Here is a 16216-nt window from a genome sequence, read left to right on the forward strand (position 1 = left end):
TGGAGGGGCTTGTCCGAGGTCAGCCCGTGTCAGGGCCGGGAGCCCTGCACCATTTCCTCCTTCTGACCGTGGGACTCCCATCTGGTTTGATTCAGCTGTCAACCCTGGAGCAGAGAGTGGCAGTAACAAAAGGCTTTTTCAGACATAATCCCACTAAACGGAGACAATCCTGTTATGTTTCCAGGCGACAGGAATTGAGACTTTAGTGCCAGAGTATGAGGACTCTGCCCTTAGGGCTTTGTTTCAGGACTTAACGTCAGGTGATCTCAGGGCCAGCCTGGTCTTTGTGCCCTAAAGCAGCACAGATTAAGCCCTAAAAATGTATTTTTAAACTGAGGAAAGCCCAAGAGGTGTGATAGACAATCTGGGATGGGGAGGAAACACCAGACCCACATCCCAGTAAGGGGGATTAGTCTGGCCAAGACAATAGAAGCCGTGAATCTCCGAGGGGCATGGCCTGACGTGCCAGCTGAGGGCTGGGCTGCCCTCCCCATGCCAGCTACACCAGCCTGCCAAAGTTCAAATGTCTGACAAGCATCACACTGCAGCTCCTGTATTCCCAGCCCATGTGTCCCTGCTCCCCAGCAGAGGCCAGTTAATACCCAATTAACAGGACTCTTTCTAATGAACTGAGCTTTAACTGCCAGCCACTTCATCCTTTAATCTCTCCCAGCCAGTGGAAGGGCTTGGCAGGTGTCACTTCAGGCTAGGGTGACAGGGCAGATCTGGCCTGCCGAAGCACAGCCACATGTCCCCTGTCCCCTGTCCCCTCCCTGGGGCCTCCTCCCCGAGACACCATTTACCCCAGGGCAGAGAGAATGTCCCTTGTTTCCATCGGCCCTGCAGCTCTGGAGTTCATCTCTCCTTGTCCCTGGAGCTAGGAGCTGTTACTTCCCTGGCCAGGGCAGGTATCCCAGTTTTTCTCAAATGACTCTCTTGGTCAGTCACGCTCTGTCAAAGCTGTTCTTCTTCCCCTGTTCCCTCGTCCCTTTTGTAGCCATGCTCAGTGTGAAGGAGCCAGTGGCACTCTGTGTGCCCAGGCAGCCCCAAATGCATGAGTCAGCAGCCCCTTGTGAACATCCCAAGGATGCAAGGAGAAACAGAACCTCACTTAGGACATACGACCATTCCAGAGCCCTCACCAGACAAACTAGGACTGGGTGTCATTAGCTGTAAATTTTTAGCACAGAGGGAAGCCACACCTCCTGGTGTCACAGGTCCCCTCAGCACCGCAGAGGGCTGGATGTGGCTGCAGCAAACCTTAGGAGTGAGCAGCTCTGGAGTTACCTTGGCTTTGGGAGCATTGGGGTGAAGCTGTTCCCACTGTACAGAGCAGCTGCCTTGCTTTACAGGGACTGGTGTGCAAACCAGACTTTCCCTTCCATGTTCATCCCAAAAGTAGAAATCTGTGATGTGGAACAAGCTGGGAAATCCTCTGCACATCCTATCTCAGCTCCCCCAGCCTTATCTCTGCTCACAGGGGCTGTGGGCATGCGATGCACAACAGCCTCGGGCAGAGCAAAGGGTGAAGATGCAGCACAGTGTGGGTGCTGTGCAGTCTGGGGTTGGGGCCAAATGAGGCCATGGGGGAAGAAGGATCACATGAATTGTAATTCCTGCAGGCTAGGGACATCCCTGCTTCTCCTGTGCCTCTCTGGCTTCAGGTAGCAGCAGCAGAAGCTGGTGGCTGGTTATGCAGCCAGTCCTGCCCTGAGCACCTGATCTACCTGGGAGGTGCCCCAAGCCTCACAAAGAACTGGTTTTCAGTGGGGAGCCTGGGAGAGGCAGTGCTTAGCGCACAGAAATGATCTTGTAGCACTCAAATCTTCCTTAAAGATGACACCAGCTTCTGCAGGCTGGGCTAGCACAGAGATTGTTTCATTGCATTTCCCTGTTCCTTTCACCTGCAGATCTCAGCATGCATCACATGCACTATTGCAGACACTGTCCTGGGAAGGGCTGGGATAGCCTCAGCCCAGCTCACAAAGCGGGAAGTAGAGAGCAGGAATGCATTAAACGTCGGCTTTTGTCTCTGTCAGGTGCATGCAAGAAGCTGGGCCAAAAAGTATTTGCTTTAAGCCCCAGAGCAAATGGCTGGAACAGATCACTGACTGTGCTCCAGCCTTTGGCTGCCTCAGCCACAAAACAGCTCTATCCCCATGACTGGGACAGGATACAGTGGGAGAGGAGTATGATTTCCTAGGTCACAGGGCTTCTCTAGATTTTTGGGGAACTAGTGGCACAGCCCCAGATGCTGTGGCACAAGCTGCTGGCACTGCTGGTGCTGTGACAGGCTCTAGCCTGGCCTGAATTGTGTCCATTGCCCTGATGTGACGCAGAGCCGGGCAGCTCCTGCCGTGTGACACTGCTGTACCCCAGCCCGGCACAGAAAGGTTTGAGCTGTTCACACACTTGTTTTCTAGAGCTGAAGAAGCAGACTGGATCCTGAGGGGTCACTGAGGATCCTGTGGGATCTATACAAACATATTGCCAGAGCAGCTTGTGCAGCTCCCCCCACTTTGCAGCCAGCAGTGTTGAACAGCAGAAGTGAGTGTGAAACAGCTTCCCCGCAGACCCCATTAGCCTGAGCTGGAATTGCCAACATAAGGCCGGGCCCTGCAGCCCTGGAGAGATGCTTGAGCTGAACAGTGCATCCTGTCAGAGCTTCCCAAAGCAGGAGGGAGTGAGACTCAGTGAGCAATGGCAGTGCCCTTTTTGCTTCTAGGCACAGGGCCACCACTTGCCCTTTGCTTCCAAGCAAAGCCCTGGTCCCTGCCCCATGCCAGCAGCATTCCCTCAAGGATCAGGCTGCACTGCGGGTGTCCTTCTGCCTCTGATGGGGTGGGGCTTCTCTCTGCTTTAATTTTCTCCCAGATGAATTTCTCCTGTGCCTCTAATTAAGCTTCCTCTTTGGCTTAGGACTGTGGACAGTCTGAGCATTTGTAAATTAGCCATCCACCAGACAGGCTTTGTCCAGCTCTCAGCCCTCTAATTACTCTGCTCAGCCCCCAGAGATGAGGGATCTGCAGCAGGCAGACTGAGCAGAGCAGATCAGGTGCGACAGACCCTGCTTGGACAGCAGCCCTGGGATACAGGGTGCTGCTGCCCAGCGCAAAGAGTGGGGGGACACAGCCCGAGCCTGGGCCCAGCAGAGCTCCGTGCTTGCACGTTGGGAAGAAGAAAACTCTTTACTTGCATGTCTGGGCTGTGTCAGAATCCCCCAGGCCGCGTGTGCCGCAGGCTGCTGCTCCCCCATGGCACAAAGTCGTGCCAAAGCGCAGAGCTGATGGCCCGTGCCCCTGGGCTGCGCCCAGCCAGCTCTGACCGAGTCCCTTCCTCCCTGCCAGTGTGCCGCTGTGGTGCCCTGATCCCAGGGAGAGGGAGGTGACTGTCCCTGACTGAGCAGGTGACCAGCAGCTGGAAGCACCCGAGCAGGTGACTCCAGTTTGCTGTCTCACTTCAGAGAGCTCTCTGGGGCAGGACAGTGCTGCGAATGAGTGCAGTAGGCTGCTTTGGGAGAGTTTGGACTTCCATATAACACAGCCTGTGAGACTAGTTCAGCGTTTGAAGGAGACACACTGCAAGTCATTTGCAATCTCCTCTGCAGCTTCTTCACCAGCAGAGCTTGAGCAGCCCTTGCTTGCATATTTGGATTTGTTTACAGAAAGTATTTGGACAATGCAGCAATTCTGGGGTTTCTGTTTTTTTAAAAACTAACATGCAGCCAGAAGTGTTGGGGTCATACACTGAGCTTTGCAAGACCAGGACTAAAGAAACTTGTCCAGCTGGGCTTGACTGGGGAGGCACTGAGAACAGAGAGCCCAGCTGACTGCTGCTCCAGGTGGAGGCACAGGCAGCCCTGCCCAGTGCCTGGCAGTCACTGCCACAGACACAGCAGAGGACAGGGGCATCTTCGGGGGCAGCAGTGTGTTTGCCCTGTCCCCCCGGGGCAGGGCAGCTGCTGCAGGATCACTCTTTATGCAAAGATTAAAAGAAAAAAATGCTGCTCTCTGAGCTTGCTGCTTTGTCTAAGTCTTGAATGATTTTCTGTCACTAGGTATCAAACTGCAGTTGAAAGGATTTCCCGTTGACATTTAGCAGTATTAAATTACAAAATAACCACAAGTCAGCCACTCAGTATGATATAAACAGTGGGATTTGACAGAGCTTTTTCTGGCCTTGGGGACCAATTTACTCATTTTTACAGTCCCAACTCCAGTCATCCACTGGTAATGCACAGTGCCTTTTGGACACCACCTATTTGGAATTAGAGACACATATGGCAGAGTGTAATTACCTATTTACTCTGCTGCTGAATCAGCAAACTGAGGCTAGTTAACATTACAGCTCATAAGCCCCTTTCATAAACATGGGTCAGTGCTGGAACTGAGCAAAATTAATTCAAAAGAAAGAAAGAATTCCTCTCAAAAGGGAAGCCAAAAAAATCGGATGATTTAACAGGGAAAAAATGGACCCTCAATGCTTTCTGTAAGGAAGAATCTGAGGAACCCCGGCCAGGCTTCTGGGAGGAGGGGCCTGGACCATCGCTTATTCCCACTGGTGCAAATCGGGAGTAGCTGTGGAAATGTCTTGCTGAAAATCTAAAATAAATGAGAGGGAAATCAGGCACACTGGCCAGAGCTCCGGCTCAGCTCCCTGAGGAAACAGGCAGCTGCTCTGAGCTCTGGGCTCTGCATCCTGCCACCCCATGGGGTCCAGCTCCTGCCAGGCTTTGTGCTGGCTTTTGGGGCTGGGCTGTGAGTCCCACTTGTTTGCATCGAGAATTTTTTAGCCCCTTGTCACTGTGGGCTGAATGTGCGCAGGGCCTGGGTGAACTGCCCTGCTCCCGGCTCGTCTTCTGCCCCCGGCAGCCCTGCCCTGGTTAGCAACCAGCAGCAGAAAGAGCTTTGCAGCTCCGTGAAGCTCAAGCATTTCCTGGTGAGTAAATGCAGAGCGGCCAGGCTGGGGAGCGCTGCCCGGGCAGGAGCGCTGCGGGGAGGCACTGCTTGGCTGGCACGGCACAGGGGCTTCCCCAGCCTGCAGCCACGGAGAGTCCCAGCCCGTGGCACCCGGAGAGCCCCAGAGCTCCCGGACAGTCCCAGCCTGCGGTGCTCCAGCAGCTGCAGAGGTGACACTGTGGAGGAGAGGGTTAACTCCCACCGGTACCAGCTGCAGAGGAGCAGTGCCCTGCCCTCTGGGCAGAGCAGCCGAGGGGAATCTGTCCGGTGGGTAACTGGATCTCCCAGCCCTGTGTCTCAAGGGCGCTGGGGGCTGCTCTGTTCCTGTTAAATGGTTCATGTGTGGCACTCCGGGGAATTTCAGCGCCCATCCACTCTTGGCTGCAGGATCTAATGGATTGTGTCTTAATCCAGGCACTGGCACGTGGGTGTGGGTGTTGTGTCTTTGTTCCTGGGGTTTGCATATTTACGGTCTCTGAATACGAAGCATCACAACAGCAGAGCTCTGTGGGACATGACTGGAAATGTTGTGGAGCAGAAAAATGTCCCTGTCAGCCTGGGGTGTGGGAGAGGTGCTCCAGTGTCTAAAGTTTGCCAAGTTGCAGTATGACACGTGTCGGGCTTGTGGCTGAGGAGTGGGGGAAGGGGACCCTTGGGAGGGCAGGGAGGGCAACTGAACAGCTCAGATGTGGAGCTGGGTCTCTGCAAGGGCAGTGTGAGCCCCTTGTTCCTCTGGTCACTCCAGTGGCGGGCAGGGCTTGGCAGCAGCTCGGCCAGTCAAGGGCAGGGGAAGGAGGCAGCTTCCCCTCCTCTCCAGATGTGCCAAACAGGCAAAATAATAGGAATCTAAGCTGCCAGCAGAAAAGTGAGAGACGCTTCTGGAAAGCACCATCTAAAGCTGTAGGAACATGTTTCTCCTCCCACTGACTTTCAGAGCTTTGCAGTGATTAAGACACATCACTGCCAGGACTCCTCCGTAAAGCTGCTCTTCGGTGGTTTCCCTGTGGGACAGGGTGAGGCCCAGGACTCCTCAGGATCTGAAGTGAGATAGGAGGTGAGGTGTTGGTGCCTGGCTCCATCCACGGCTGGTCCTGGCTCGGGCGTGTCTCCCCTCTGCTCTGTGGTCCTGCTGTGGAAAGCACCCATGGGCTGCGCTGTTCACAGGGCAGGTGGTGGCACGTTGCAGCCCCTGGCCTAACTGGAGTCTCACATGGCTCCTGCTATTCCAAAATGGAAAGGAGCCATTTTAATTTCCTCCCTCTATATTAAATTTGCCATGGTGACCAGTCACTGCCACTAAAAGAAGGAGGGAACTGAGTTCCTTGGCTGAGCTTCAGAACCTCAGGGGCCACAGCTGACAGGGAAGGGAGCAGCACAGCAGGGTGGGCACAGCCACCCTGTGTCTTTGCCCTGACAAACCTCATGATCTGCACAGACAAGTTCCCAGTTGTACCCAGCACCCTGGTTTGTACAGCTGTAATATGGGGACAGCAGTGACTGCACTGCAGTGCTACAAAGGCTGATGTTCAACTTGTATTTTTAAGTGCTTTGGGGTAAGACATTACTGTGAAGTGAGTGTGGCATCCTGGAGCCACCGGCTCCTACAGGTGCACCCACTCGTGCTCCTTCTCTTTTCATTTCCACTCTTCAAAGGGCTGGGCATCTCCTAGGCAGTGTATGGGGACCTGGGATTTGAACTCATTAGCTTTGTGCAGCCTGCATTTACGTCTGCAGCCTTTTTGTTTCTTGGTTTGGTTTGGTTTGGTTTGAGAGGGGAGGAGACCAAAGAGTGAAAATGACAAGCACTTGGGAAGACCAGCTTGTTCTGGGTGAGGTGCTGCCCAATAGGAGCAACAATGCCTCAGAGGTAGCTGGTGAAACTGTTCCAGGGGACAGGACTGACAAACTCATCCCCCTCACTGAGCTGAGGCCTCATTTGCAAAAAGGGACTGTGCTGGGGAAGCTTCTCTGTGGGTGCTGCTTGGACCTCTCCTGCCTAATGTGTGGGCAAGGCCAACCCCACGGTGCATCTCCAGTTGTGGAGGCCTTGTTTGGTACCAGCAGAAAATAACACAAAATTTCTTCCTCTTTGCCCCATCCTCCCTGCACGGGGACTGTGTGGAGGAGAGGAGGCTCAGACCATAAAGCTGGGCGGCAGGACTTGCGTGTCTTTAGTCTTCCCTCTGCTAATATTCTCTCTGCAAGCATGGATTTTTAACTTGAAGCATAAGTTTCTCAATCTGTAAAACAGAGATGGAAACGAGAAGCCTCGCAGGAATATTCTACACACTTCAGATGAAGTTTGTCTTATCTGAATTCACATCTCCCTCCCTCATCCCCACAGCCCTGTATCTTTTTCTTTCTCTGTGATTTCACACAGAGTCTCATAAATCTTGTTCCAGGCCAAAATTAAATGACTGCTCAGAAGTCAGATCCCATCTGTGGCATGCCCTGTGACCTGGCAATCTTCCTTTCCATCGCTTGAAGCTGGCAGCATCCCAGGGTCTCAGGGAAGTTCTGCAGAAGGATTGTCAGGCTCCTGGGATTTAGTTTAGATCAGGATTTCCATCCCCAAGACCTGTTTTGGAGAGAAGGGAGAGAAGAAAGCATTTTGATGCAGAGTTCTAAATTGGCCATGTAAAGTCCATACACTTAAACTGTGAAGTAGGCTGTTTTATACTGGAATTTTTTGGATCCTCTTAAAGCTGTGGAAACTTAACTGCAAGAAGTCCCCTTTCTCCCACTCCTGCTTTCCCTGGGCTCTGTGGTCTCTGAGCGTCCTGCCCCGGCGTGTGCCGCAGCCGCTGGCAGCGGTGGGGAAGGGGCTGCAGTTTGAAATCCTGAGACTGTGAGAAGTCTGATTTTTATCTCAAGTGAGTGTTTTTTGCTTTATTTAATACCAGCACTCTGAAGTGTCTGAGCCTGCACGAAATGTACCTAAAGAATGCAGAGGAACAAAAATGACAACAGGAAGCTGTTACAAAAGCAGCAGGAGATGTGATTGCACCCGGGCAGGATCAGGCTCCGGCCCTGCTGCCCCTCAGTAGGGGTGCCAGCACCCTCCCCACAGAGGGAGACAGAGCTGGGAGCCACTCCAGGACTTTTCCATGGGAATTCAGCGAGACCTATTTTCTGATGAAGCTGAAGTTGGCAGCGCATGTAACCAAGCCAAGGAGTTCACTCCAGAACATGGTGATTTTTAATAAAGTCACAATTGCTGCTCTGTGCTAAATGAGTCATTTTAAAGTCAGTCCCTCATAAAACAATCACTTCCCAGATCTTGCTTCCTTCTATACACGTCTCACCAGCACAGCATACTTTTATGGCATAAACACCACCTTCGCTTATATTGGTGCTCGACAGTTACTGCTTGTTCTCAGCGATTTCTCAGCGGTGAAATCCAGGCCGTGCACAATGCCAGGGAACAGCGTGCTCGGAGGAAGGGCCGGCAGCATCTCACATCCAAAGCCAGCGGCGTGAGCCGCTGTTCCGGTGACAAGTGCCCTGATGTGTGCGTGTGACACCGCCCTGCTGGGCACAACGGGTCCCCTGTTCCCTGGGGCGCGGGGTCTGAGCGTGCCCTCCCGGCCAAGCGCGGCGGGCGGCAGGGCTCAGCACGGACACTTCTCATCTCAGCGCTTTCTAGTCCACTGATCTTGTACAAACTTTGGCAAACTGAATTCCGTGTTGCAGCCTCTTTCAGCTGCCTGCCAAATTACATAAAATTATTTAAAATTGGCCAGTGAGCTAAAAAGATGGGGGTGGAGGAGCTGGGGGGAGATGACAGATGGATGGTGTGAATGCAGGAGTCTTGCGTCCTTAGGAAGCCAGGCTTAAAACATTCAGGAAACCGAAGAGGTCTCTGATCCATGAACCCTTTTGTTCCGAGGCACTAATCTACCCAACCAAGCAAGCTGTTGAAGTGCAGGATGATTTAGTTTACTTTGTTTATTTGCTTTTTGAGGAAGCGTGGGCCAAAATGATGGTTGAGGGTATGGCACGTCTCGCATTATTGACTGCAGATCGCAACCTCGTAAAACAGCATTTTTGTAAAATACACTGCGAGCATTTGTAACCTGAACGCAAACTGCCGAACACACGTTCACACAACTCTGGTATTTGGTTTAATATGTATATATTTTCTTTTACAATTTGGACCTAATGAAAAACATGTGGTTTGTGCAGAGCAAAAGGAATAACAGAACTTTGTGCCGGCTGCGTCGGTTCCTGCTGGGCATTGCCGACCGCATGTGCTCTCTTGCTGGCTCGTGACTCCAGATAGTGCAGAATGACTTGAACATGTTCCTCATCCCCACCCAAACCTGAACATTGCGGTTTTCAAAAATGCTGTTGTCTTGGCAACCCTCCAGATCCTCTCTGGGCATTTAAATCTTGGCTGAAACTAGTGGAGCAAAAGCACGTTCCAAGTATTTTCCCAGGCCTCTAGCACAACACCTGACTGCAACGCTGCTTTCTTCCCAATACTCGATTGCTTCAGTTGTCTTTGCTCTTCTTTCAGCAGCAGTGGCACCCCTGTGGTACCTCCCCGTTTCCTTCCGGTTTAAAAGAAAGCCCCATATCTGCCCAGCATTTGAGCCAGGGGCACCAAAACATTTTTGTTCTGTGGTTATTCACATCTGAGAACTGCAAACAGTGAGGACAGCGATGCTTCACGGGCTCTCCAGAGAGCTGAGTCAGCACTTTCAACTTCCTGAGTGGTACAGACTTAAGAGGGCATGAAACAGGGCTGCTGCTTTAGAAATGGCACAGAAACCCTACAAATGCAGAAAACTGCTCAAAGAAATGTAAATTTGAATGAGAGCCATTGAAACACACAGGAAAATCTTTCATTGTGAATGTAAATTTAAACAAAATCGTCTACCTCCTGCCTTCCCACACAAAGGAATCCTGCTGCCTCTTCCCTAGGAGAGTGTTTTACCAAGCTCATATGAAACTCTTTTTACAACATCCCTTTGTCTCTCTTGGAACCTGACCAAGAACTATAAGCCTTTAAAGAGAGCTTTTTGCTTGTTCAGGCCCAAGGGGAGTAGCTGAGTATAAATAATAGATTGGCCTCTTCTGTCTCCAGCGTTTCTGTTCTGCTGCTCCTCACAGACACAACCTGGGAAAGGTGTGGCGGTGCCTGCAGCAACAGAAGAGCTGTTATCTGGTGTCCCTCGAAGAAGCACGATGATAAAGTGAGAAACAGCTGACACGACCAGAGCTGGTATGTGCAGCCCAGCGGACATGACGTTCCAATTTTGGAAAACTGCAGCTGGGGAGGCTTGCTAGCTCACTGGACCTTGCTGCTGTTTTCCTTACAGGGAGCCTCGGGAGAGCAATGTCTTATCTGTCCAGCCTGCTCAGCAGAAACAGCCCCTCATCCCGGCAGCTGATGGTCAACAATGAATACCTTTGGAGCATACGCCTAGCCAGCAAATAGTGTTAGGGATTTGCAATATACAGGCAGGCAACATGAATTTTTTTTCCAGGGTGAACAGCTCTACTACGTTGTCCTAGAAAGCCACAGTTGTCCCTTGTTTTCCATTTTGCCAATGTTGCATTTTCTGTCATCCTTGCCTGTGAGCAGCACTGTTGTAACCCCAGGATCTGAGCTGTCCTGCTTCTCACCCACCCCACTCCCACCCAGCCCTGACTTTCTTCTCCTTTTATCTTGTGCCTTCTCGACTGTTAAAACCCACCTCCCCACCTTTGCTACCAGCTACCCTGTAACAGTTGTCTCTTCTCCCTCAGTGTCAGATTCTGCCTTGAATTGTCAAGTTTGACGCTGGCACTTTGTCAGAGCTTCCTGCGTGCTCCTTCTCCATTGCTGTGGGTTGCAGGGAAGGGAGGTAGGTGCTGTTGTATAGTCCCAAAAGGAAAGTCTGAATTTATCTCTTGGCAAGCAGAATTAGGAACTGGAGGGAGAGTATACGGGCTTCTGCTTTCTCCTACTCCTCAGTTCCTTCTTGGTCTCTCTGGGCAGATTAAGGCTTTTGTGCTGTTTTTACCAAGGTCAGCGATCTATTCTTTTGTGTTCGCTGTTCTCCACTCAATTAGTTGAGGGCATTTAACATGGATTTTTCATATTTGCATCGCAAATTCCAAATGATCCATGAAAGGCAGCTGTTCAGAAACTTCTGAATTCATTATCCCCAATGTCTGGAAAGAAACTTTGCCAGCCATTTGACTGGGGCCCTGTGTAGTCGGTAGGATAGGAAACTGTCAGTCATTTGTAGTCTGCATTGAAGAATTAATATGATGCTGTGGCATCTGGTTTCCATTTTACATTCCCTGCAGCCTCGTCTTCACCTGACTTGCCGTTTACTAACAGTTGTGTTGATGCATTTCCACCCTGCATTTCCACCCCGCGTCTCAGCTGCATTCCTGGCTGCAGGAACAGCATGGCTGAGAGCCAGAGCCTGCTCTTGCTTTCTCTGCTCTTTCCTTCCCTCCTTCCTTCTTTCCCTCCTTCCTTGGGCTTGCTGGGTGTGCCAGGCTGAGCACAATTGTTTATTGCTTTCATTTCCCCATCTAATCAGATCTCTTTCCCTGCCATTATGCAGCTCAGCACAAGTACTCCAGGTGGGATGAATCCAGTTCAGTGCCCTCCTCCCACCCTTGGCTGCTCCTATCACTAATGAACTGCAAACAACCATGTTCCCCATGTTCAACCTTCACCCTGTCCGATGCATCCATAATCTAAATATAGGCCATAATTATTCCGCTGGCGTCTGCTGGCCCATTGACAGAACTGACAGTGGCAGAGGTCAGGAGACCCTTTGCACCTTTAATATATTAACCATTATTTAACCATTTCCCTGCCACTGATTGTTACAGTCTCCCTAACACCCAGTAAATGTCTGGGGTTTGTTCTTTGGCTGTTCCAAAGCTGTTCCTGGGTCTGCTCCATTCCTGTACCACCGAATGCTGATTATTTTCTTCCCTCTAATTGGGGCACTTGGTTTGTTTATCTGGTTGTGCAATCAAAATGTGAACCCAGGATGCTCTTTTCCAGCCAATGACCTGCATCTCCCCCAGATGCAAATCCCAGTGCCTGAGAAAATGAGTGCAGGAATCGATCTCTTGGCCAATGCACTGTTTCCATGTTGGAAGCAGAGGCACTGACTTTCCATATTATTATTTTTATGGCCCTGTGGAACAAACAGTTGAATATGGTGGTGTGGGAGTCAACAGTGGGGAGAGAAACTAATTTGTGCTGTAAGTAATTTGATCGCAAATCATTTAGAGAATGTAAATTGTAGGGGAGAGATGTCACTCCTGGCAGAAGGTCGCCCGTGTCACCTGTCAGACAGTCCCCAGTGGCGATCATAAAAATTTCTTTGTGGGATTATTAATAAATAAACATAATGCTTTGCAGTTCTGCAGCACCTTTCAGTGCAGGAACAGAAACCACTTCAACTTTAAGAGCTACGCTCTGCAATTATTTTAACTTCCTTTCAAAATACTATTTTAAAGGTTAAATTTGTAATTTGTTTGAATGTTTGAATGTTACCATCAAAAGATGGTATTAAATTTAAATGACATTATTTCCACCTCCACCTCAGCTCATTTTGAGGTAAAGTGCAATCTCCATTTGACATTAAGTGAAGTTACAAGTCATTGGTTCTGAGACATACTTTAAGTATTTGCAGCTCAGTAGCTCTTGGAAAGCATAACAGTGGTCAGGAATCCAGTGGGCTCCTACAATGCACGAAGTTTTTGTCCCACAGAATTTATAGTTTAGTTCAAAACTACGAGCAGCAGTAGAAGAGGAAGAAGGTTGGAGGTTGAAACGGTCGTGGGCTGTGCCGCAGCACACAGGACACGAGGCTATGATCATGGAGTTGTTGTGCTGTCAGTCAGTGTGCAGTGATGCATTGCTGCTCTGCACCTCGGTGTGGGCATCCCCAGAACTGTCCACAGGCTACAGAACACCTGGCACAGGCAAAGAAAAGATGGAAGAGGAGCTGTTGATGTTGTATGATCCCTGTGTGTTCTGCTACCAATAGTGCCTCATTTTTCATTTGCATTCTTTTGTCTCTGTGGATCCATATGATTAGTCTGAAATGTAAAAGCACCCGCGGCTTTCTCTGGGTAAGAGTCTCCTTTTGTCCTATTTTTTTTTCCACAACAACGAGCACAGCTTGGGTCCTGACTCATGTGTAGGACCCAAAAATCCTTCAGTTACCAATCTGTCCTGCTGCCGTTAAAGTTTATAGCAAAATTCATCCCACTTTCCTTAGCTGTGAAATGATACAGCATTGGTGCTATGAGTCAGTCTTCAGAGCAAAGGAAGAGAACAAATCACAAAAGAAAAGCATTCCCCAGAATAGATTCCTCTGAAACGATTCCCCATGCAAGGGGCTGGGAACGGGAAGGTGCATGCCTGCAGTGTCTGGCAGGGTCACCCTCGTAACATCTGGCTGTGAAAGCTGGGGAGCCGTGCCAGCTCCTTTGGAATAACAAGGCGAGCTCACGGAGACAGAGCTGTGCATTCCTGCGAAACTCGCCCGGAACACTTGGAAAGGGTCACCAGGAGGAATGTCAGCAAAAACAGGGGAAGGGCCGAGCACTGTTAAAGCCAGAGCTGCTCAATCTGGCTTCAATTGCTTTTCTCCTTCCCTTTTCTCTATTTCTTTCTTGTCTCCTCTTCTCTGGCTGCTCAAGGGGAGCCATTTGAGCCTCACTAATGACCAGGAACACTGTATAAGCTGTATAAAGTGTATAAACAGGGATCAGCTTAAGGCAGTTCATTAAGAAAACAAGGAGACAGAGCAATAATGCCTCTTGCTTACACAATAATGAAGTAGTTAGAAGGGTTTATCTTCACTATCAGCTTAACATATGGTTTGAGTTCACTGCTGAGCCCAGGCTCTGCGGTTATCCTGCTGCTCTGTGGCCCCAGCCCAGTGAGCCACATTCACACCCTGCCCGGAGAAGTGAGGCACCTGAATGAAGGTGCTCCAAAGCCAGCAGCAAGGGCAGGGTGAGCTCCAACACCAGTGGTTAGTGGCAGCTCCAGACTCGCACAGCTGGAGCAGAGGGACAGCTCCAGGGACGGAGCTGCAGGAAGGAAAACGCCAGAGTCGATATTCATCCATATATTCATGATCTGTAGGCTTGGGTGCTGTGATGCTCATTATCTAGGCATGACCTTAAAAACTGCACTTGATTGAGAACACGGCAGCCCATCTGCTTGGCAGCACAGGCTGCTGGGGGCCTCACCCCAGCACGCTGCTCCCTGCACTGCTTCTCTGCTCTGCTGGAATACAGATTCGAGGGCACGGGCTTCATCTCTGAAACCTTTTGCTGGGGCTGAGACGAGGCACCCACAACTCTTTCTCTCTCTAGAGCACAGTGAGTGATAGCTGTGTGTGCAGGGCACATAGCTTACTCTGTGTCTCAGCTCCAACTCTGTACAGCAAACTTCCTCCTCCTCCTCCTCTTCCTCCTCCTTGCCTCAAAATGAGCTGCAACTACAAGACTGGGTGCTTGGAAAACTCCATCTCCGCTTGTCCTTCCACAAAAGCAACAGTAACAGCTGCCCCACAGCCCCTGTGAGGCAAAGTGGAGCTCATGCTGTAGGCTGTCTGCAGCTGGGGTGGTGATGGTACCACCCTGCAGCCAGCCTGGGTGTGCCAAGGAGAGTGTGCTAAGGCCGAGGTGTTCCCTGCACTGGGATGGAACATCTCTCCCAGCTGTCCTCTCCATGCAGGACGATGAGCAGATTCATGAATGAAAATGCACAATTTCCTGCTCTATGAGAAGAGGACAACAGGCCTCTTCCACTTTTTCTACACTGCCCCGCCCTGGTTTCAGCTGACCAAAGAAATGAATGAGAACTGTTTGCTGCCACTTCATCATTTCAAACACACAACCACCAGAAAAGAGGAAGCGATTTTCAGTTTTCTGTCCATGTGAAAAATCCTTCTGCTCCTTCCTCCAGACACCTTCCCAAGCCTGTTTTTGAGCATCCCTTCTTCTTTAAAGGAAAACGTGTCTTTCTTCTAAGCAATTAAACTCTATAAAAAAGGCCATTTTCCCCATCATACTTTCCCATCTCCCCTTTCCTGGATGGCAATCACATCCTGCAGATCTCACGCTGGGAAGGATATTCTGCCACTGGTCACATCTGGTTCCCTGATGAGATCCGCAGGCGGCCGGGCTGGAGCGCTCTCTGGGTCACGTGGTGGCTCTGGGTTCCTTATCTTCCCCGAGACCAACGCTTTTTAATCTCCCTTGATTCTGTTTCTCTCCTTTCGGAGCACGCTTATCAGTTTGAGACTAAACTGCTGCACAAATGCTCATGAGATCAATCTACAGATCTTAAATATGGTACAAAAGAGGTGTTTCTGCGAGCAATCTGTTGGAGAGATTTTGTGCTGCCTTTTCGCCTCGTTCCACGCTGGTATGCATTCCTTCAGCATTAATGCTTCCTCTGGGACCCAACCTTATGGAAATCTGAGCCGGAGCGTGCAGGCTGCAGCTCAGCCTGCGTGGAGGGAGCTGCAGCCCTGCCTGTGGAAAGGGGAATCCACAGCCTGGCTTCTCCAGCCACTGCTGCGAGACTGGCTCTCCTTAAACGCTACAGTTTGCATTTGAGGAAGAAGGTTATTTTGGGATTGTCTTTCTTTTTGTTTGTTTGTTTGTTTGTTGTGTTGCTTTTCCTCCCCTGAAAAAGAACTTCTCGCAGTGTGCTCTCTGTGTGCTATCAGGAATGGAAAATAAATAAGTCAATAGGCATACATTAAGTCAGTAAGGCCGGGAATTTATCGATAACGGGCTGAGGATGAAGGATACAGTGACAGCTGCATTTAGCTCTCAGAATAAAGTAAATCAATGGAATTGACTGTGTGTTGATTTAAAATCCTTAAAGATTTGGGTCAAGATCATTCCAGTTTTCCCACCACAGACTTGTGAATCTCCATGCCCACAAGAAACACGGGAATGTTCTGGTTTAGTGCTCTCAGCCCCTGACAGCACAGGGCTCCCTTGCTGTGCTGGGCTCTGTTGGATCAATTATCATGCAGTGGCCTCACTCCCAGTGGGTCAGTGCTACAACACTGGGCTGGAAATAGTGAGGAGGCCATGGGTGCTCTACAACCTTGTGAGCATTGGCTGTAAATGCCTCAGAGACATAAAAAACTATTTCTTTGTATTTTAGGTTAAAAATTAAGTTATTTAAGATACTTTTATTTAGGTAATTCTCTGTTCCTTGCAGACTTACAGTAACTGCTAAGAATTCCTTTGGACAT

The sequence above is a fragment of the Motacilla alba genome, chromosome 17 (assembly GCF_015832195.1).
Source record: "Motacilla alba alba isolate MOTALB_02 chromosome 17, Motacilla_alba_V1.0_pri, whole genome shotgun sequence".
Taxonomy (NCBI): domain Eukaryota; kingdom Metazoa; phylum Chordata; class Aves; order Passeriformes; family Motacillidae; genus Motacilla; species Motacilla alba.